The sequence below is a fragment of the Gobius niger genome (assembly GCF_951799975.1).
Source record: "Gobius niger genome assembly, chromosome: 13".
Classification (NCBI taxonomy): Eukaryota; Metazoa; Chordata; class Actinopteri; order Gobiiformes; family Gobiidae; genus Gobius; species Gobius niger.
Window position 1 is genome coordinate 20,892,350 of NC_136864.1, and position 22,502 is coordinate 20,914,851.

A 22,502-nucleotide genomic window follows, 5' to 3' on the forward strand; every position below is an offset into this window, starting at 1 on the left:
TTTGGTGTTCAACAGCCTCTTCCATCACAACAATGCATCTCGTGTGGATGAGGCAGAGATTGCACTCATCCGGCCTCTTTTGTGGGAGTGAGATGCGATCCCACCACACTTCTGTTTTCTGATTGTTTGGAGGAAATGTTGAACGCTGTTGTATTTGCACATAGATGAGACTGAAAATGAAAATTTGTATGTGAGTAACCCCTTGCCAGTGCTTTCTCACCTACAGAGAAGAGGTTCGTGATTGCAGATTTATTACTTAAATATATATCCTACTGTGTGAAAAGCGTGAATTACAGTGAGTAGAAAATGACTGTGTCACACATAATTATTACTTTTATCTGAATTGAAGTTCCAGTGATGCTATTGACTTCGACCATGATTAGACAAATGCTTTTCCTGATACACTTTGGTTTGTTACCAAAGCAAACTGACTTAGAATAGTCAGTTTTTATTGTAGATTTGGGATTATTAATGTTGAAACGATTAGCACATTACAAGTTGAAAAGGTAAGATCAAAGCACCACTATAACTTAAGGATTAGTCCCTCACACTTTTGTCTCATTTATCACAATAGCTATGATTATACATCAGTGGTCTAGACAGAGATTAGGTTTCCTAAAATGTATTTCAGTGAAAGAATGAGACCTTTAAAGAGGCCTCAACGAGTCAGTCTGCAGCAATAGAACGGATAAGAATGTGGTACGAACACAATCAGTCATACAAAACATATTGGCACCCACAATCTATCACGGTAGACCCATGGGGGGAAGATAGTCAGCCATACGTTACAATCTACAGCACGGCTGACTTCAGAGCATGCCGCTAATCCCTTTAAAAATGACTTTGGCCTCGGTGCGCTGCTGAAGAGAGAGAAAATGCTTTACTTTTAAAGAGCCTTCCCTGAAGCATGGAGGCGCTGTCTAACATGACATGAACCGTTTAGCCGGCGCATTCACAACAAAATGAAAAGCGCGCTGACGATGACGGAGTGAGATGGACAAACCCAACCAGAACGGCGTGTTTGGACCTATTAGCCTAAGCACCGAGCCCGTGGCAGCATGCAGTAGGCGTGTCCTGAGCGGACAGTGATCATGATGAATGGGGCCATGCTGATCTTTACTGGCCTACTGTAACAAGCAAGACTGATTTATATTCAAGCTCATTGAAGTGTACTGTAGGAGGTTAATGTTGAGGAGAATCTAAAGAGCCATCATGCAAATGTTTTAATTGCCTGGCTATGGGTAATATGGAGAGTCAATCCTGTCAAAGATGGTGTAATCACAATTAGTGCATGCTTGTGCGAAAAAAATAAAGGTAATGGACTATTGTGGAAATATAATTATGAATATAATGTGGACAATGCTATTTTCAATTAGGGTTAGGAACGGCAAATGCGATGCAAGTTGTGTTTCACTCACACAGATCTTACACATAGTTCTAGAAATTAGAAGGTCTTGGCTTTCAAATGAAGCATCACACTGACATATCGACTGCAAGTACTACAGTCAATACGCTTTGGGATTTGGATATGCATATTTGCTAACCCTAACTCTAACTGGGTGATAACGGGTTAGCACCTAACAAGGCCCATATAACCAGAAGCTTATTAACACTATAATTAATGTCCAATGACGGGCTCATTTCTGGATGAAAAACAGTAAATAACAATTCATAAATGGGAAAGTGTTGGTTAGTAGTAAGATGTTGAATAAGGCCATGCAAAACAAGGTACAAGTGCTTTATAAATACCAGTTGAGAGCTAATTAACTGTCAATTAGCAATAATTAGCTTTTAATAAGTGAGTGCTAAAATGAAGTGTTACCAAATTAAAATACAATAGCTGCGTAATTATCAGTTTCTTTTTTCCTTCTGTGACTATAAATGACATCATGTTGAAGACTGTGACTGTGAAAGTTTTTTCATTCAGATACATTTCTCCATTGTTGTACTGAACTCATTTTTCAAATCAGACAATCATCTCCGACTTTGCAAGATGTTGAATGAGGTTTGTTTCCAAAGGTATTTTTCATCTGAGGACAGTAATTGACAAGTTAACTTTTTTTCTTAGTTTATCTGTCACAAAACATAACATGGCGACCAAATAAGCTCTTAAACTCACTCCAATAAATCTGTGGAGTAAATAGCGGGAAGTCGCTGAGACCTTGAGATTTTATGTTAATATCATTGTAATGTCATTTATAACTTGGAATTTTCTCACTAGTATATTCCTTACAGACTAATTACGTCCATCTGTTTCAAGGAAAGTTTAAACTAATTAATCCTAATTCTCAAGAGTCGTTATTTAATCTTATCCATCTGGATCTGTATCCATCTATGCTGCATAGGTAAAAATAAACTGCGTTGGAGGAAAGGTGTCAAGGATTCCCCCTCCCCCAGTACTAAAGAAAATTGAGATAAAGGTTTTAAGCTTGCGTTCAAAGTGTCTCGCTCTGAGGCAGATATACCCTTTCAAACAGCACCCAAATATAGAAGCGTGCATTAATGCGATCCCATATGTAGTTTTGCTCTGGTACTGTTCAAAGTTTTAAAGAGGTTCAAAGTCAGAAGATTTGGCTTTAGTTGTGAGGTCATGGTGCAGGCGGATTCCCACAGGTTTGACTTATTATGCATGACGAGGGCGAGTTTTTCATGGAAGCTCAATTATAGCTAGACTCGAGCCCTCTATAGTTAAGGAAAGGAGGCATATAATGGCTGAGTTTGCTCCCCCATTTCGCACACACAAAAAAGACAGTTATAAAGGTGAATCACTTGCAATATATAATGTGCTTCGACTTGTCAATTCAATCTATATGCACATGAGCTAATGTTGAAGAACCACTACTCATACGTCACTGATGTGGCATTTCCAATCCAAGGCAACCTTCATGCCTTTATGGTAATTACACATGTCAGCATAGAGTTTCTTGATTTAGAAAACGTGAGTTTAATCCATATAGTTTAAAGGAGCTGGCCAGCAGAAGACCAAAGCTGTTGTTAGCATTTAGCCTCTCCTCCTCTCCTCAATGGGGCCAAACGGGGTGAAGTTATAAACGACGTTTCCTTCCCCTATTTAAAAACACGTGAGTAGTTACACGATCAAAGTCTAGCAACACAAAATTAAACATGGCGATTTTCGAAGCGGATAAAAAGGGGTACTATATTGTAAAGCGTATGAACACCTTAGGAGCACTTCGACGTCCGTGCAGAGAATTCTATAAGGAGTGAAGATATTACTGCTCGGACGCTGAAGTGATCTTAAGGCGGGGTTTCCAAGTAAATTTCGTCGGGGGCCAAAATATATCGGGAGTGTATTGCCGGGGTCCATAAACAAAAGCTCCAGTAAAAATGTTTTGATTGGTATTGAGAAAACTGTTTTCAATAAATGAATAATAATGAGCCTGACAGGACACAAGCATAGGCCATGAAAAATAATAGACAGCGCCTCCTCACTCCCCGTTTACCATAATAACTACGTTCGAGGGGAAATCATGGTGGATTTACAGACTACTCCTAACCTGCTGTGACGGAGCATGTTCCTAAAAAGGGCATAAGGGTGGGATCTTCATTGTAGGGGCACGTAGTTCGGTCGTAGCCACGGCCGCAGCATTAGCTCTAATGCTAACAGCCTGTCAATCAAAGTCCAGCCCTCATTAGTAAGAGATTTCTGAAATGTACTTCAAGAAAACCAGCCTGGTTTCTTTAATTGTTACTAACTCAGTGTCATCACAGGAGGAATATCTAGCTAGCGGATTGAATCATCTCGCTTGCCCAATTTGGCCCGCGGGCCGCCTGTTGGAGACCCCTGTCCGAAGGTGTTATTACGCCTTACAATATAGTATTCCTTTTTTATCCACATAGAAAATCGACATATTTAATTTTGTGTAGCTATACTTGGCCTGTGTAGCTACTCACGTAATCGTAATTTCACCCCTGTTTGGTCCCATAGAGGAGTGGAGGAGAGGCTAAATGCTAACAACATCTTTGGTCTTTTTGCGTGACTGAGCGCACACACAAAGACCAGACAGGTACGCATCAACTCGTCTAAGCTCAGGTAAGAACATAACTCGGTATGGAAAAACGGTGGCCACTTAATATCAAATAGCAAACCATCATGTGTTCAACCATCAAAGACTACAATATCCCAGACTATTTAATTAAAGAGAAAATGGTGAGCGTCTCTTGGATCCTTATTGGTGTGGCTCACAGATGAAACAAATCTGTCAGGTCCTCACTGGAGAATAGGTGGGTGAATTGTTTCTGAAAAAACTCCAGGGCACACCGAAGATTGTAAAAATTAAAAAGCCTTTATTATCGCATGGCTTGTTAGAATAAAATGCACCTATGCGTTTCAGGTCATAAGCCTCCGTCAGGGTACAAGGGTTCAGCTATTTTATCTTAATCAAGACGTTTTCATTCACTATTGTTTGGCATTTATTAGTACCTTTAGGCAAGAGTTCCAAAAATCCTGCAACCACTACGTCAGTACATCGAATTAGGCAAGAGATTGGTAAAATATTCCTGTTTCAATTGCTCAGTTCTTCAAAATTTCTTGTATGTCAGCTGCTCTGTTCACCCTCTGCTATTAGGTATCTACTTTGCACTTAAAATGTACAGGCGTATTCCTTGTTAGGGAAACAATACAACTACTTCCAATTGCTAAACCTCTTTTTATCGGGGCACCAAGGACATATTTTTCATCTTACACAAAGGAGGTCACTCTGTAAATGAGCGCACCTGTATAATGAAACCTGAACAACCGCAGGTACTAAAAGTCGGGTGCAAAAAAACATCACTTCTATCTTGTCTTTCTTCGTTTTTCATCTCAGATTACACTGCTCCTCCCGTCTTTTTTTTGGTATCAGATATATTTCTTTTCATCCTCAGTGCGGTTTAAAGGCACGCAAGTCGATATGAGAATTGAATTTTTAACTGCACAACGCAATTACACCCACGTGAAGTTAATCCAATCTTTGTCGGGGGGGCTGCTTCAAAAAAAGAGTGCTTTATCACATGCACACTGCGGAGGTGGGAGGTAGATATGGGAAAAAGCGAGCAATAAATGACAAAGCAGATAACAAAATGAAAGTAAAGCTCCTTCTCGCGCTGCAACGCTTTCCCTCACCGTCTGGTTTTAGTATTCTGGTAATATAGCTGCGGTATGGAGGTTGTCGTTCGCAGTCAGACGGCTGAATGCTAATTTCTCCACAGGGATTACTGGGATTTGTGGCTATAGACACTGGGTCAAAGCTCATGCTGCAATGTAATGCACGCTCCGTCCCCTCCAGCACGCAGAGCCTTTCTGGACACAAACTCAAAAGCCTATTAACTTGTATGGTTGATTATATGTTGGCCTTCGTGACCTTGCTTTTTGTATGCAGTCAGTAGTTTATTAGGCGGCATATACAAAAGGTGAGTTGACAGAAACGCAAAGTTGTTCAGTAACATCGGAATTTCCACATGTTGCACACTATGTTTTTGGATATGTAGCAACAATAAAGGAGACAGCTGCTTCAAATTTCAGTTCAACTTGAGAGGAAAGATGCAAACAATATTAACCTCCCGCCTCAACCGAGCACATTTTCTCCAGTTCGGCTTTACACAAATGTAAAAAATTCTCGACTGGAGAGTAACAGAGGAATGTCTCATTTGAAAGCCTTAAAGTTGAAAGACTTGCAAGTGTTCATTACTTTTTTGTCACATTTATGAAGAGTGTTCGTCTCTTTTTTGTTGCTTTTTCATTGCTTTTTTTTGTTGCTTTCTTGTTGAGTTTGTGTCACAATTTTGTGGCTTTTTTGTCACGTCTTTGTCACTTTTTGTAGCGTTTTCGTCCTTGTTTTCATTGCTATATTGATGTTTGTTTTGTGTTTTTGCTTTTTTTTTTTAAGCTTTTAGATTTGAACAAAGCCAAACTGGAGAAAATGCGGCCGGTTCAGGCCAGTGAGAGGAGAAGAAAAAAAGCTAAAGCGCAAAACGTAGTCTATGCCTCTCAACATCTTACTTAATCAGTTCTTCTGTGGGCTTCCTCTGCCAATCGGAAAAAAGGTTTATGTGATTGTGTTTTGTTTTGGCCGTGAGAGTGAAAAGCACAACATGAAAACACTGAGCTCCATTCAAGTTTGCCATTTGAGGTGTGACAGTCCTATGCTTTTCAGGTTCTTGATGCGCGCCGACAAAAGGACGACAGGCTGTTATTACCTGAACATTTTTAACAGCTACTGTAAGTGCTACGGACTCTCCTTTTAGCATTGACTATGAGTGAAAGAAGCGCAGGTGGGAGTGCAGAGTCCAAAAGAGATGAGTGAATGCCTAAAAGGACACAATATCTGAGAGTGCATTAATGGGTATGGGCTTTTTATTTTATTATAGTTTCTGTTTCATAATGCCAACCATACACCATTACGATCAAGTATGAACTCTAACCTTTAAAGGAGCATTACTGAAAAACAACAGAAAAACACCATACTCAAAGCCTATATCATTAATTCTCTCTTAAAGGAACTGGCCACCGTTTTTCCATACTGTGATATGTTCTTACCTGAGCTTAGATGAATTGATACATACCAGTCTCTCCCAATGTATTCCTATAGCTCCAAACGGGAGTGAAGTTGGAAGCGACCACGCTCTTCCACGGGTGTGCACAAAGACCAGACAGGTACGTATCAACTCGTCTAAGCTCAGGTAAGAACATACCTCAATATGGAAAAACGGTGGCCTGTTCCTTTAAATGGATCATCAGAGGCAATGGGGAAGTTGATCAAAAGATAAACACTAAAAGAGACGTGGATGTGGTTAAGAGCAGGTCTCCACTGTCCAGCCCAAGATGCTACTACCACAACTTCATATTAAAGAAAATTGCGGAATAAGACCCAGTTCAAATCCTTTTCTCAGCGGCATCATAACACAAGCTGCAGTTAAATACTTCTCCTCCCACACACTGCTTGATTACACTTTGAGGTAGGTGGGCATTTTAGCATATTTCAGCAGCAATAATGGGCCTATAGGAGATTAACATCCCAGTTGGATCAAGGGCTGCAGCAGGCTTCATTACCCCACACTATGAGCACAGTGTTCCGCGTCTTAATGTGGCCACAGGGTTTTTCGACTCACTGCCCTCTAGTCTTAAGTGCTCGCTGTCTGCCCCATGGACATACGTCTCTATCTGTGTGAACGTCTCTTTTCTGGGTGGTCTTTGAGGGCCAGGGAGACCAGATAAGTCAGTCTTTGGAGCAGTTCACCATCCAATTCAGGAGGACAGAGAGATGGGTTGTAACGTAATCGTGGGTGCAGTTCAGCTGCGGTTCTAATCTCTGGTGCAATAGCGGCTGCTGAAACTCGCCGCGGGGACCGAGAGAGAGGCGGCGACGAGCAGTCAGTGTGAAGACGGGACATGAGTGCTGCTTCCAGCTGCTAAATGCTGCAGGAGGACGAGGCCCGGAGGAGCGGTAAACTCTTATCACCACTGTATGTCGCCGTGTCTTGGATGACCATACATCTGGGGCAATGTGGGTATGTTAGACTTGCAGACTAGCCAATCACATCGAAGTGTGAACATTTTTCTGGGACCCCACATAAAGTTAGAATTTATGATTAGACTACATAAATCACATCATCATATAGAATGAATGTAAAATAAATAAATAAAAATCCCCCATGCTCCAAAGATAATGAAGTTATTTGGGATTTGTGGGGCAGCGCCAAATTCTGCTTGACAAGCCTCGCTCTCTCTCTCTGCAATTTCTCCTGCTCTGAGTTTTATGAGTATAATGATTTGATGATGCAAGGGCTTTTTGTTAACCCCGAACCCCCCCCTCGTGTTGTTGCTTTGCTAAACTGCTGTGTCCTAATAAGCGGTTTAATGAAGGCAGACTGATTAAATGGGCCGTCCTGTGGATTTTATTCACCTCTGCTGTAGCACCTTCGCTCCCCACAGCCGTCTCCACCATTTTTCATTATCTCTCCTCGTCATATGCAGCCATTGCTTTATCGCTGTTTCTATTCTACCACACTTTCTATTCCAACAATGTACTATATCTTCACACTCTGCAAAATGATTTTGTTTCTTCACAGATATGTTTTATTATACCATATGGGAGTGAAAAAAGGAGGCGATACTTAGTGGCACGCTGTTATAATCTGTTACAATGGTCGCCTTTAGCTCTGGCAGCGGTCCTGTTATCCTCTCCTGCCTGGCCCCATGGAAGTAAACCCCTAGCATCCATTTGCACAGGTTAATGTGCAGCCACCCTGACATGAACACAAAACCAATAGCAGGCTCTGCTGTGTGGCTGATTGCTCACTCTTTCTTTTCCTGCCTTAGCCCACACACTTCCCTGCACCGCTCTCCTTCTCTGGAAACATTACAATGCTTTTCTCATTATTCCCTTAACTCGGGCCAAATTGCCTTGTGTTTCTGGACGATTGGGCTTTGCTCATTGACTGCTCCCACAACCTCCAGCCAGCACCGTCCTTCGTCCATATCTGATATGGTGCGATCATCCTCGTGCAAAAGTTCTGTTCTTCTTCGAGGTAGCACATTGTGCACCTGAGCACTCATGTGGCTTTTCTCATTGTGCTCTCCTCGCAGCCAGTCTTTTTCATCTGGCATTTTCCCATAAAAGTTTGATTTCCTCTGGGGAGCTTTTAAAGATTGTATTTGACAGATTGAAAGCCATTTTCGAGCTACACACAATATGACAGTAGGACAACCATTTCAAAGGAACGCCACTCTGTAAGTGATAGCAACACAATTGTGATGTGAAGCGGACGACACAAAAACATATAGTCCTGTAGCATACTAAGTGACAACTAAAGCTAAAACAGCGAGATAAAGAGTAATCAGCAATCCTTTAACAACATAGACATGCAGCATTAGTAGTAATTACACTTTAGAAATTAGCAGCATTTGGCTTGTTGTAAACAAACGTAAAAAAAAAAAAAATCAAACAGCAGCTTGTCAGAATTTGTTTTCTTCTCTTTAGTTTTGCCCCTCTCCCTCAACATGCTGTCCTTTTTTATATTGAAGCATGACCTAAAACTTCAAAAACTCTGTCACTTCACAGAGCGTTTATTCTTCCGGCTCGGGCTCTCACTCTCTTTCTGGCAAAACCATTCTAGTCCTTTTATCTTCAGTTTTCAAAGGCTGCTGTTTCTTGTGGGACACACCTGACAACTCACTCTCTTGTTCATTTATACGCGGTAAATAGTTCTCCCACCTGCGCTGTCAGTGGCTCCCTCGCCTCTGTGATGTATATGGGCAAGTGGAAATTACATAAATCGCAACCCCCATTGAGAACCATAAGCTGTGTGAAGATAATAATGCGCCTGAAGGATCAAAACGATTGGCATGTTCTTCTATTTCCTGTTCGGTGCCACAAGGACGAGGCAGGAAAAGCCAGAGCGTTTAGCCGCAATTGCATTTCATTAGGTAAACAACTCAATAGCACTGATCCTCAATAAGTGGTCATTTTAAAACACGGGTGGTATTATGTCCTTTTATCAAGTGCCAGCCTGAGTAAAGATGAAATTTGCAGGTGCATTTTGTCAGATTGCTCCTAAATATAGCAATCCCTGTAAATAAACATAGATTCCCAAAGCAATTTGAAAAATTGGCTTGTTCTTTTGGTGTTTTTTATTCCAGCGGTTCCCAAACTTTTCAGGCAACGACTCCCTAATCTACCATGCATTGAAATCAGGGTAAAAAATGCATATTTATATACAGTAGTGCTTTGTTATTTGACCCCAATTCATGACATATGCTGTTTTAAATCAATAATTACATTAAATACAGTGACATTTTTAAAAATCATCTTGGAACTCCCAGGTCAGTACCCATCGCCTCCAGAGGGGCCCCAATTTGGGCCCTACTGTTTTATTCCATGTTGAAACCCAGAGGAATGTGTTTATGTGTTATGCATTAATGGTGGATAAAACTACAACTGCAGCTGTCGAGTTTGTAAGAAATACAGGCATTTCTTCAACACATTTGCAAATAGCTTTTTTTTCTTCTTTTCACAGTTCTGCAGAGCTGTGAAAACTGGGAATGGCATGGGAGAATTTTAATTTCTTGATTGTGACAAGTGAAGATATGTTTTTTTTTTTTTAACTGAACACAAACCCACAGCACTTCATTCACTTATCACTTGATGAGTGATGCTAATACAATTCCATTGTTACCTTTAAAGCAGAACTAAGTAACTTGTTTACCTTAATAAATCCTTTCCATATTCCCTCTGGGGGTTATACACGTGTTAATGGCGTGATTGGGGGGTCTTTCAACTTGCCTGGTGTCTCTAGCCAAAAAAACATAATTACAATTTCGCTGCCACCGGGTCGGAGGCCGGAATACACACTAATAGAATCACGAAGAAGAAACTAACAGGCTAAAGGTGCAAAGCTAACTGCGGGCTTGCACCACTTAACCCAGATGCACAACCTACCAATACCTACACTCTTCCACAAGTGGGGTAAAAAATTACCCCAATTAAAGTCAAGCATTTTTGCAATAAACTGGGTTGTTATTCTTCAAAATCTTTAAAACGTAGAGTTGTAATATGTTCCTATTCCAGGTATTCCTCCTGTTATTCCTAAAGTCAACAAAAAGACTCATGGCGAGGCGTCTTTCCAATATTACAGCCCTCGCCTCTGGAACAACCTGCCGGAGGAGCTCAGGGCTGCAGAGAACGTTCATGTTTTTAGAGCAGGCTCAAGACCCACCTTTTTAGCTTAGCTTTTAACTGACATCTATTTATTTAGTCCTAATATAAAATATATATGGGAGGATGTGCCAGGCTTTTGTTTTAAATGTTGTAATCTGTAAAGCACTTTGTGATACCTTTCAGTATGAAAAGCGCTTTATAAATAAAGTTTGATTGATTGATTGATTGAAAACACGTTTGTGACATGAGTCTGCACAAAAATTAGAATATTTTGAAAATGGACTGTAAGCCATAATCATCACAATTATAACAAAGGCTTGACATATGTCACTTTGCATGTAATGAGTCTATAACATATATTAGTTTCACATTTTAAGTTGAAATACAGAAATAAATGCACTTTTTCACAAACATGTTTTATGGGTAATACCTGATATATGAGAATAATAACCCATGGGGTAATTTTTGACCCAACGGGTTGCATCCAAGGGTTAAACAGTATCTACAACTTTGTCTTTTCTGTCAGTGTAGTATTTACTCTGACAGACAATTAATGAGTAAAAAACCATAACATGCTATGACACCTGCAGTGGTGCTTATGGTCTCTAGGGGCATGAGTTACTTAATACTGCTTTAACGATGGTAACAAAATGTTGAATCTGACACTGAAATGTATCATAACCATTTCATAAAATCTAAAACTTGAGTTCAGAATCTCTTGATAAAGTTTGGGAAACTCTGCGCTGATAAACCTTTTGAAGAGATTTAGACTTTGCACTTCTCAGCTTAAAAATGTTGCCATTTTCTAAACCTCACCGAGTAACTTTCTTAAATCAACATTTTTTTTAGCTTTAAGGAGCAGTTCTATCTGCAGAGTTTTTAGCCCATTGAGAATCCTCATGGCACTTGACGATCTAGAGTCAGGAGGAAAGATTACCAAGCGTTATTCATCAGGACTCGGCCAAGCTCTTTGAGCAAGCTGCCATTTGAAAACTGACTTCAGAGCTGGTGCTTCCAAAACGGCAGTCAGAAAGCATCTCGTTGCTCAGTGTAGAAGTTACAGATAAGTAAACACAGACTGGCAAAAGTAGTTTCGTGGGAGTGCTGGTCCTTCCATGTTAAGGGCACTCAGACTGACGGAAAGAACACAGGGTCAAATTGGAAAAGTCTTCTGTGGAAGAGAAGTAAAGGTCATATTGAATAGATTATCTCAGCCACGTCCGTGTAGTGCCGCACCAGGTTGTGATAGTATCGGCTTCAGGAATAGGCTATTGAGATGCGGATACAAAGGTCCAGTTCATTAGCAACTCATGTCACACTGACGTACCGCAACCGCTTCCCTGCTCTGTAGCCCTAAGCACGCCCAGGTGGAAGTATAAGATAACGTCTAACTAGAAAATGGACGAATTAAAAGCAAATGCTATTATTGCAGAACAGATTCTTAACTTGCTTATAAGCATGGTATATCAAATTATCATACAAGTGTTAAAAGTTTAAAAATAAAGATATTATATTTCAATATTATATTTTAACACAAAAGACAAATTATAATATAGGTCAGTCCTCATAGCAACAAGGTCCCGAGGCTTTGTCCTTTGTGTGCAGAGATAGCATGCTCTTCCCGTGTTTGGGTAGTTTTCCTCCCTAACCTTCAGTTTCCTTAATCAACTCTAACTATGTTAAAGGAACAGGCCACCGTTTTTCCATACTGAGATATGTTCTTACCTGAGCTTAGACGAGTTGATGCGTACCTGTCTGGTCTTTGGGGATGCGCTCAGTCACGCAAAAATACCAAATATAGAAATAGGGGAAACAGCTTGGTCGCTTCTAACTTCACCCCCGTTTGGCCGCATAGGGGAGAGGAGGAGAGGCTTAAAGCTAACAACAAATAATAATAATAATAATAATAAATTTTATTTATATTGCACTTTACATTTCAGCGAAACCTCAAAGTGCTACAACAGAATAATAAAATCTGATAAAAACAAAAAGAACATTCACATAGTAAAAACAACACAGCAAACAAACAAATTAGTCTGAAAAGGCCTTTAAAAATAAATGTGTTTTTAGGCCTTTTCTAAAGGCCTCAACACTCTGGGGAGCCCTCAGGGACTCTGGCAGGGCATTCCAGAGTCTCGGGGCAACTGCACAACATTCGGTCTTTTTACGTGACTAAGCGCACGGGTAAAGACCAGACAGATACGCATCAACTCGTCTAAGCTCAGGTAAGAACATAAATATCCCAGTATGGAAAAATGGTGGCCTGTTCCTTTAATCTTTCAACTAGCAGTGTTTCCCATAAGGAAATATTAGATTATGGTGGCCCCAATGGTCTAATTTTCACCCCCGTAGCTAAAAAAACAAAAAAACAATTTGCTTTTTACATGACCTTTTAAATGCAAGTTTTTAAATATTTTTCAAGATTTATATAGCAGCAGTAAGTGACATTTTTTCTACAAAGATTTTAATATTAAAATTAGGGTTGCAAGAGCCCCCACGGTCTCAGCAGACACACTGTGAACCAATGAACAAGGTGTTTGTGACCATAAACCTATAGGCAAGTCAGATAAGTGGAGGATGTGTCAAATGTAAAAGTCTTATTATTGATACATACTCCACAGAAATTATGTACTGCAGTATATACTGTGTACGAGCACACAATCATCTACTATAACAAGAACATGCCATGTTTTGTATCCCTCGAATCCAAACACTGTCTTCTGCAGACGTCATTTTTGACATCTTCACTCCCCAGATGTGCTACCCATCTGCTGTCAGCCAGTTGAGTCTCTTTTTGAAAGATTTCTTACGTCTTCCCCCGAGGGTCCGTGTGTCCTTCCAGTGCAGTTTGTTTTCATGTGTAACATTTTTTTCCGATTTCCTTTTGAATTTTGGCATCACAATGTTCCTCCTTCAAGCATAAGGTCTTTCTGCTGGCACCGTCAGTCGGCAGCAGCAGCTCTGGCGAGTGTGTGCCACAGCTCCAGCCCCCTCACACACTCTCAGGGTGTGAGGAGCATGTGCACACAGAGCTTTCATTTGCACTTCTCTCTGCCTCATATCAAGTGCTGTCCGGGAAGCCCGATGCCTGCTTAGATGCTCAGAAAGACCCAGAGTGGAATTAAAATGGTTGTTTGTGAGTAGTGCGCCGGTGTCTCTCTCGGCGTGTCAGCGGCCATAATCAGGACTGACACCGGCACACAGACCGTAATCCCCATTGATTAGGAAGCGGAGATCAAAGACTTCCACCGCCGTCACTCTCACCTCCTGGTCCCACTCTGCTGCACTTCCTCTCACTCATCGTCTGACATCACTTTGTGTGCATGTGCTCCCAGGCATTTCAAAGTGACACGAAGGTAGTTTTAATGAAGAGAATTTCACGTATCAAAGCCTGGTGGTAGGATTTTAGTTACATCCAGCGCTAAACTTAAATTTAACTCTGTAACTTGCCTGCATTTTAGGGTTATGTGTAAACTAGAACTTATTTCACAGCATTACTGATCCAGCAATTTGCCGGGCCAAAACCCAGTAATAACTGCGAATTTGCTGGCATGGTTTTAGCGAGAACGAATGCAGGCTTATTGCTAAGACTGGCGCTTGGTTTCCTAGGTTACACGATGTCACATGTTAAGCTTCCCGCTGCTTTGCAAGACTACTTGCTTACTTAAGACTACTTTGCACAGCGAGGAATAATTACTATATTTTTCAAAACTTTGTTCAGAGCCTCCCCATCAGAAGCAAGTACATCAAGCCATGATCGACAGAGAACAAAGTTTTAAGCTTGAAAAGGAGTCTACAAAAGATGAGACTATAGTGAGCGTCCTAAACCTTCCTTTTACACATATGTTTTACCTCTGATCAAATTGTGGTCACTTGTCTGCCTCTTCATCTATGTGAGAGCACTGCGAGCCTGAGGCGATGTTAAGTGAGGACAGAGCCGACAACATACATTTATAATAGAAGTTAAAATAGTTGGATGAGAGAAATTATATGCATGCATACTGTACATGTTGCGTTCATTTGGAATTATGGTCCTTGTTCAAACATAGTTCAAAATGAATGACTGAATACTTTACTGTAAATGAGATTCTTGTGATTCTAAATGCATTTAAAAATAAACATCAACATTTTCTCTCAGTGCACTAGGAACTCTGCTAATTAAAAACAATTCAGAGAATGGCATGCATAAACACAAATATGCACAAGGCTATCTTGTAATCCCAAAGCAATGTTAGAATTGCTAATTAAATTATGTGGCTACTGTTCCACAGTGTTTCATTTAGCATTATATAGTAACGAGCAGTGACGCGGCCTCCGCTAGTCTCTGTATTTGATGTTCTGAGCTTATGATTTATTACAATAAAATAAACCAGTGTCCACCCTAGTCCCTAACCCGTCACTCACTGTTGACCCGCACATATACAGTAGATCAGTGGTTCCCAACCTTTTTCATTGAAGCCTCCCTGCACATGCTGTAGTCGGGCCACCCAGTCCAACACTATGGCCACTACAAATGTATCAAAACAAAACAATAATTGCTAAAAAATACTTATTTCAAACAAATAAAATGAAATTGGAGTCTTTAATGCACCTGTAGTCCTTTCTAGGTCCCATTTGATGATATAGGATAATTTGTAAAAAAAAAAAAACACTTTTGACCTGACCCAAACAAAGCTCTAGGCCGTCAGCAATCCCAGGTGTGGAACCACTGTAGTAGACAATATAGTCAAGTGCAATGCTGCCTACTTTGTCCTCGCTGCGTGTCGTCACGCGTGCTGCAGCGTGCAGAAAAGAGTGAGCCCAGTGTCCGGGAATAATGTATTTCTACGATAAAGACCGACCAAATTCGAGAGACAGTGAAATATTTAGGGATAAATATCAGTTAGATAAGTTTTATTTCACATGGATTTTACATGAATGGATAACTGCCTTTTTGCCTGACAGAGGAAGTTATCGATCATTTAACAGCACAGGCTAAAGGTCAGCAGCTAACTTTTCACCAAGTGGTTTATTCATGAAAAATATGCAGTTCCCAGTGGCTCAGACATAAAATGGCTACGACCTATAGAGCTCTTTTTTGCATGGAAAACATGGATATGTCTTCCAAATGGCGATGACATGCCATGACAACTACCCTATCCGACGTAATCAGGAAAACGTTACATTCCACCGGCACCGCCCAACCCAGAAACAGCAGGGCAATAGTGCTTCTGTATATTACAAGCATTAAAATCTTGATATTCAAAGAAAGCAAAAAATGTATACACATGAGCCATTACCTTTAGTTTCAGAGCTTTAATTGAAGCGAGAAAACGGAAGGTACTGCAACAACAGCACAAGTCCATGGCCATGAGCTGATTACACAGTCTGTGAGTGTAAACATCTCCAGGTCAGCTACTGAAGAGATGTAATTGTCCTGTTTTGTTACGCAGCCATGCTCTATTTGTCCTGCCCACAGACAGACTCACAATCACAGACATGCAGTGTGGACGTGTCCGGAGTGAAATACTGAACCCACCATTTGTGTGCTTATTAGAGAGCCAGCGGTGGCGATGAATACATAGAGGGAAATTAGTCCAAGGCGAGGGCTAATTGTCTGATTAGATGTGCTTCAGGTTGATAGATGCACAATAAGACCATGCACATAAAGCAGTCATTAAGGAACATTAGACCATTAAATTGAACATTACAGAATATAGCCAGAGGGAAAGATATGGCACTTCATTAATGTTTCTTTGCACGTAGCCGGGCAGCCATGTTTGTGTGGACGTGCACACTACCTGTTCTGTCAGGATCTTCTCTTCTTGTCTTGTTGTCAGCCGAAGCTCTGACACGGCACCTGACCAGGGAGGAGACATGGGTTAAATTAGCATTACAACGAAAGCACACATGCCCAAGTCTTCCCTCTTTCCGGGATAACATTTGAAAAGCAAATTGTGGTGGGGATGGTTTGAGCCTGGTGCGTCTGTTGCTGTGCAAACTTGTGACAAATAGTAACTCAAGTCGGAAGTCAGCTAGTTTTCTTTTGTGAACCAAATATATCTACTGCACCTAATAAAGGCTTCAAAGCTCGACAAAAAAAAAAAATTCACAGACAAATAGATCACCAAAAGCCTTGGTATGGCTGCGCAATTTATCTCCAAATTATTGTCATTGCAATATCAGTGGGCACTATCATCATAATGCTACTGAGGTCTACAGAGGATTTTAACAATAACATCTCACAACTCCAGACAAAATCAGATATCTCTTTTCCCCTGATATCGTGCAGCCACGGTATATATGTTTCTCAATTCTCATTTTTAAGAATCACACGTAAAAATTGACCAGTCACTGCAGTCTTGTAGCTTATAACAAACACCTAATAAAGGCGGCTCTGATTGTCCCGTATAGCGCGCCAATGTAAATCCATGCTAATGTACAGATTTGTTTTTATTAATCAAGAGAGTTCTTTCTTCCTGGAACCAGAAAATGCCACTCCCAGACTCTCTTTAATAAGCAGAGGAACAACCGGGCCGTGCAGGGAAACCATAGGCACAACGCAGACCAAAGCATTTACAGGAACTTACAAGCAAAGACATACAATTTAGAACTCACCCTCTTGAGAAAAACATGGGCATGCAAGGACTCTGCTATCACCAAGGAAAAAAAGGCACTCCAAAATACACACAAGCCCGCTCCTACACTAAAAACAAACGGAGTGTTTGCTCTTGAGTGTATCACACTCATCCTACAGGGCCGAAATTACAAGCCTTGTCAGACGATTTCTTTTCAACTCAGACAAATCACAAATTCTCCCAAAACGGTGGCACTTGGGTTTTCTCAATTGAAGGTCCATTTAATGGAAGAAAACACAACACACCTAGTCTTTGGAAAAAATGCATTGACAAATAATAAGATAAAGGAAAATGGTACCTATTTACAAAGATGACGGTTATTTACGAATGCCATTTATGTGGTTTGAAAAGAGTTCCATTTGCACAGATGTCTCTTCAGAGATTTACAGCTTGGCAAGTGAGCTTTACATTTCTTTAAGTTTAGATGGGTCTGGAAATCCTTTGAGCAGGGCCTGCTTTTTGAAAACAATGAGGGCCTCATGATATGCTTTGTTAGAAGCTCATTAGTTTGGATTTATTGTTTTTATGTGTACAAAGCACATGTGCTGTACCGTCCTTGCCCATCAAGGCTAAACACCATGGAATAAGATTTACAAGAGGAATAAAAAAACAACCTCTTCATGAGAGTCTATGGAATACTGCATTCTGACACTTTAATATAACTCATTAGTTTATTGTCTCGTTGTGTGTTTTATCAACCATGAAAACCGAAGCACTTATTGGATTGTTTTCAAATGTAACATCCTTAATAATAATAATAATAAGAAGAAGAAGAAGAAGAAGAAGAAGAAGAAGAAGAACAATAATAATACAAACAGTACATATACATTACACAGTATACTTTCTACTCTGGCTAATCTCATGCTTGCACTTTTTGGAGAACTGTACACCAGCCGTCCATTTATTGGTAGAAAGTGAAAAATATAATGACAGTTGTGCATTGTGTCTAAACAAGCACTCCGACTTTGTACATGGGAAAAAGTAAAGTAAATCTATTATAAAAGATGAAGTGAAGCATATGGTGGAGGCAGACAATACTGTGTGGATGAAAAATGCATAGAACAAAGCCCCCATTGGAAGACATGACATTTAGACTTGGGAGACTAAGGCATAGGTAGTCATTTATATTTACATTTATATAGCACAGGAAAATGTAGCGCTGCTGTATATCCTGCATGACAACTGAATCCAAACACTACAGAATACAAATGATAGTTGGCCCATGCTGTTTTATATTGGCCACACAGTCGTCCTAAAATGCTGAGTTGCAAAAAAAAAAAAAGGCAACAAAGTGTGACGAGAATGGAATACATGTAAAAAAAAAAAAAAAAAAAAAAAAAAAAAGTGCATTCCAAGCAAAAACTTTGACAATGAAACTGAGGGGAGGCTGATTTGCAGATGGAGACTGGGAGAGCAAACCATAGTTTTTGGCATTCAGATCTCCTGACGTCTTTGAATATCACATCCACACAGCATGGTGTGGAGGAGTAAGCTGAGGGGATTGTGTGTCCTCAGCTCCCATCTGCTCGTGTTGCTCACCCATTCTGCAAAAACTGGGGCTTTAACACAATTACATGAAGAAAAAAAATATCGCAACCAAAGCAAGCCAGAGTGACATATGGAGCCGCTGTGGCGCGATGTGTTCAATTCAATTAATTGTCTTGTAGTTTTTGATCTCACCTTCCCAGGAAAAAACAGGTTGGTGGATTGAACAAAGAAGAAGCCTCGCTCTCCCTTTCCAACATAAGCGCAGCGTTCTCTGACTTCTCGACTTCAGTAACTGTTAAATAAATATTGAATAAAGACATGCAGGAGAAATATATATTTTATTGAGTCATTTAGGATCACATGTCATTGCAGAAAAATACAGATACAGGAAGTACTCATGTTTTATTTGCAGTAGTGATTGATGGGAGGGTTGTTCATGGTGAGTACACACAGCGGTGAAAATAAAGGAAATGTCAGAAAAAGAACTTGAATAAAAGGTTTATTAGAGCGTGGAAGAAAAAACAAAGCAAAAACTTATTTCAGTTGCTTTCAAAACAAAAGTGTGTGCCATTTCCATTTCTTATCTTTTAATTAGCATTGAAATGTGAGTGCGCTATAGAAAGCAGAGTGCTATGCTTAAAACGGCGGCTTAATTCCACCCCACAGCCGCCTGATGCACTACATAAATCATATTGGCTTATTGAATTGAGAAAGTATGAAATATCTGCGATGATAGATAGTTGGTATTTAGTGAGAATGGCACAGAGCCACTTGCTTCCATACAGTCTGTGCCGGCTGTGAGAGTGCGGGGAAAAGAGAGATTATAGCTGCTTCCTTTTTTCACTTACTCTATTGTATGGGCTCGAGAGAACCAGCCTTGTCTTTCACTGTGCCACTTTTTTCTCGTTTTTTTTTCTTTTTTATCAGTGGACGATCCTATTTCCGTTGTGTAGATGCCGCAGATGGATTCCCTCCCGCTAGCCATTCATCACCTGCCACACCAAAAAACCTGCCTTTGCCCCCTTTTCGCCAATGAAAAATGGCTTTTCCTGGACAAAATAAAAGTCATTTACTGTGCCATCAGAGCGCCAGCGCAAGAGCCGTGAACTGCAATTCGGGAACTTTTATTGTGTGCAACAGGACATGCGCTAAAACAGGACAGCGCCATGTGAGAGGTGGTTTACAGCAGCCGAAGGTGCTCCGAGGATGTTCAGAGAATCAAAGAGTGTAAATGTGGTTGAGATTCACCGTTCAATGTGGATAACACCTGTCGTATGTAGTTTATGAATGAGCTTTTCTTCTCTCTCACTGTTGACCATCTTTTACAAAACAAATAAATATAGCTTTTACTGTTATAATTCATGAGCATAGACAAGAAAGACCTTTAAAAGATCAGCTCCCACAAAAAATGAGTATTTCCTCTCCAGTATAATAATACATTGTACACGTCTAAAGTCCCAAACTGGTGCTGTTGCTGCCACAGAATTGGCAGTACTGTAGTTTAGACGGTAAAAAGCCCAAAGACGATAACTGATTTTTTTTTTTTAAAAGGGACATTTTCATTGGAATATATTTTGATTAATTGCAAAGCCCTGGTGCAAACACTCAAATGCAAAAGAATGATCTGATTTACTTGTTTGATGCTTATACACACACAGTTACAGACAAGAACATAGGTCAAGTATTAAGAGTAGGTCAAGAGTTAATCCAGAGTAGCAGAAATATCTGAACACATGAAAGAGACCTTCACAGGGACAACATGGAAACTCAACACAGACCCGAGTCAGTCTGCAAAACCAAACCCCAGACCTGGCTGTGAGCGAGACCTAGTCCTAAACCACCTGAATCTTGCAATGATCCAAATAGGAGACGAAGTATAAATGTTTCTTCTTTAACATGTGTAATCTGTTCTAGAAACAATACTACAACACAAATGAACTATATTCATAAATGATTCCAAAATGAACTGAACAAGAGGCATCATTTGATTCAAACAAAATACATAAAACACAGAGATGATAGAAAAAAGTAATTTTGTTTGTCGAAGGTACTATATTGTAAATGTCAAGATTTAATTAAAGAATCACTTCCTGCGTCGGTCAAATTAATGAAGCCAATGCTGTCACACACAGGGTAAATGTAACTCCATCACCAACACGATAAGGGCAAGACTTCCAGAGCCGAGCCTTTAGCAAATTAGAAGTCAAAAGTAAAAAATTGATGGATGGCTGAATATGACTAGGTCTGTTTGTTGTGTTCTGCCTGTCACTGTAAAAGCGATATGTACAAACTTGTTTTGCACTTTATCTTCCGTTTTTCATTTAGTTTGGGCTTCACTTCTTGACACTTTCTCATACTGAAAAGCAGTCATCTTTACAATAATAATACCAATAGTAAAAATGTCTCTGCCTATTGTGGTACAAGTTGAGGACAACTAAATTTAATTTGTGTAATATATTCTTCCAGCCTTGAGGCAAGGAATACAATAAACCAAGTGTCAGGGATACAATTGGGGAGCTTTAATTGGTGTGTGTTCAGTAGCGCTACAACACAGTACTGGAAGAAGCCATGAGGTACTGGAAATTCAAACTCATTTTTACAGCATATGTTGAAATAAAGCTAATCTGATTGTATGCAAATGATGCCCCCAGGAAGTAACTTACAGAGATGCATTTTAATAACTTGGTATATTATCATACTAAATGTGAGGGCAGAGAAGCTAACACTAAATACATTCGTATACAGCGCACGGAGCCACATGTGGTAAACTCCTGCTGCACAGTGGAGCTCTGTGTGCGCTGACGTTAAGCTATTAATTATGACAAGAATCAATCCCACAGGCAAAGAGATGACAGTGAAGGACACAGCAGGTGGGAGCCCAAGAGTACAGTTAAATAAGAGCGTAGTACAAGAACAAAAGAATGGGATATGGAAGCAGATCTACAGTGACTCAGTCCATAATATAAATAAACCTTTTCATAGATTTATTAGGAAATGAAAGGGAAGGCCTTTTTTTGTATAGCACCTTTCACAGACATGGCCACGAAGTGCTTCACATAAGACAATTTAAATTCACTCCACACTCGATGGTGGTAAGCTGCCTTAGTAGCCACAGCTGCCCAGGGGTAGACTGACGGAAGCAAGGCTGCCAATCTGCACCATCGGTCCCTCTGACTGCCTCGAACCACTGACTCTCAGATACAAACTAACACCCTAACGTACATGCTTTTAGTGGTAGGGACAGTACATGTTAATGAACACCCCATGGCCTAATCTGTTGCATCCGTTGTCCCACACTTATGTATTCATGTACATATTGTACATGTTTTAGTGGTAGGGGAAACCGGAGTACCCGGACGAAACCCACGCAGACACAGGGAGAACATTCAAACTCCAAACAGAAAGGCCCCATCCAGGTGGGAATCGAACCTGGGACCCTCTTGTTGTGAGGCACAAGTGGTTTCTACAAAACAAAATAACGACCCACATACTCACAATGATACATTTCCAGAGTGCTTCTCTAGGAACGAACACCTTATGGTTGGAGTCGACGTCCTGTTAACAAATCTATCTTCACATCTTCGAACACAGTCTGTTTTTCCACTGAATTGTTTGCCACATCTATGTAACCATCATAACCCACTTGGAACATGTATGTTTGAGCTTGTCCACCGTGCACACACTGAGTCATGGACATTGGCTGGGCAGTTCTTGATTGTCCAGTGCAGAGGTGACAGCTAAG

At 40.4% G+C, this 22,502-nt stretch overlaps 1 protein-coding gene across 2 annotated transcripts in view; it reads right to left on the reverse strand.

Annotated features, from left to right (window-relative positions):
• The window catches only part of tnr (tenascin R (restrictin, janusin)), a 133,145-nt gene that overhangs the window by 63,838 nt on the left and 46,805 nt on the right, over positions 1-22,502 (reverse strand). For both annotated transcript variants that reach the window (XM_079570262.1, XM_079570263.1), the window contains exon 3: positions 16,436-16,494. The gene's annotated coding sequence lies outside the window, so the exon portion shown is untranslated. The remainder of the gene's footprint in view (positions 1-16,435; positions 16,495-22,502) is intronic.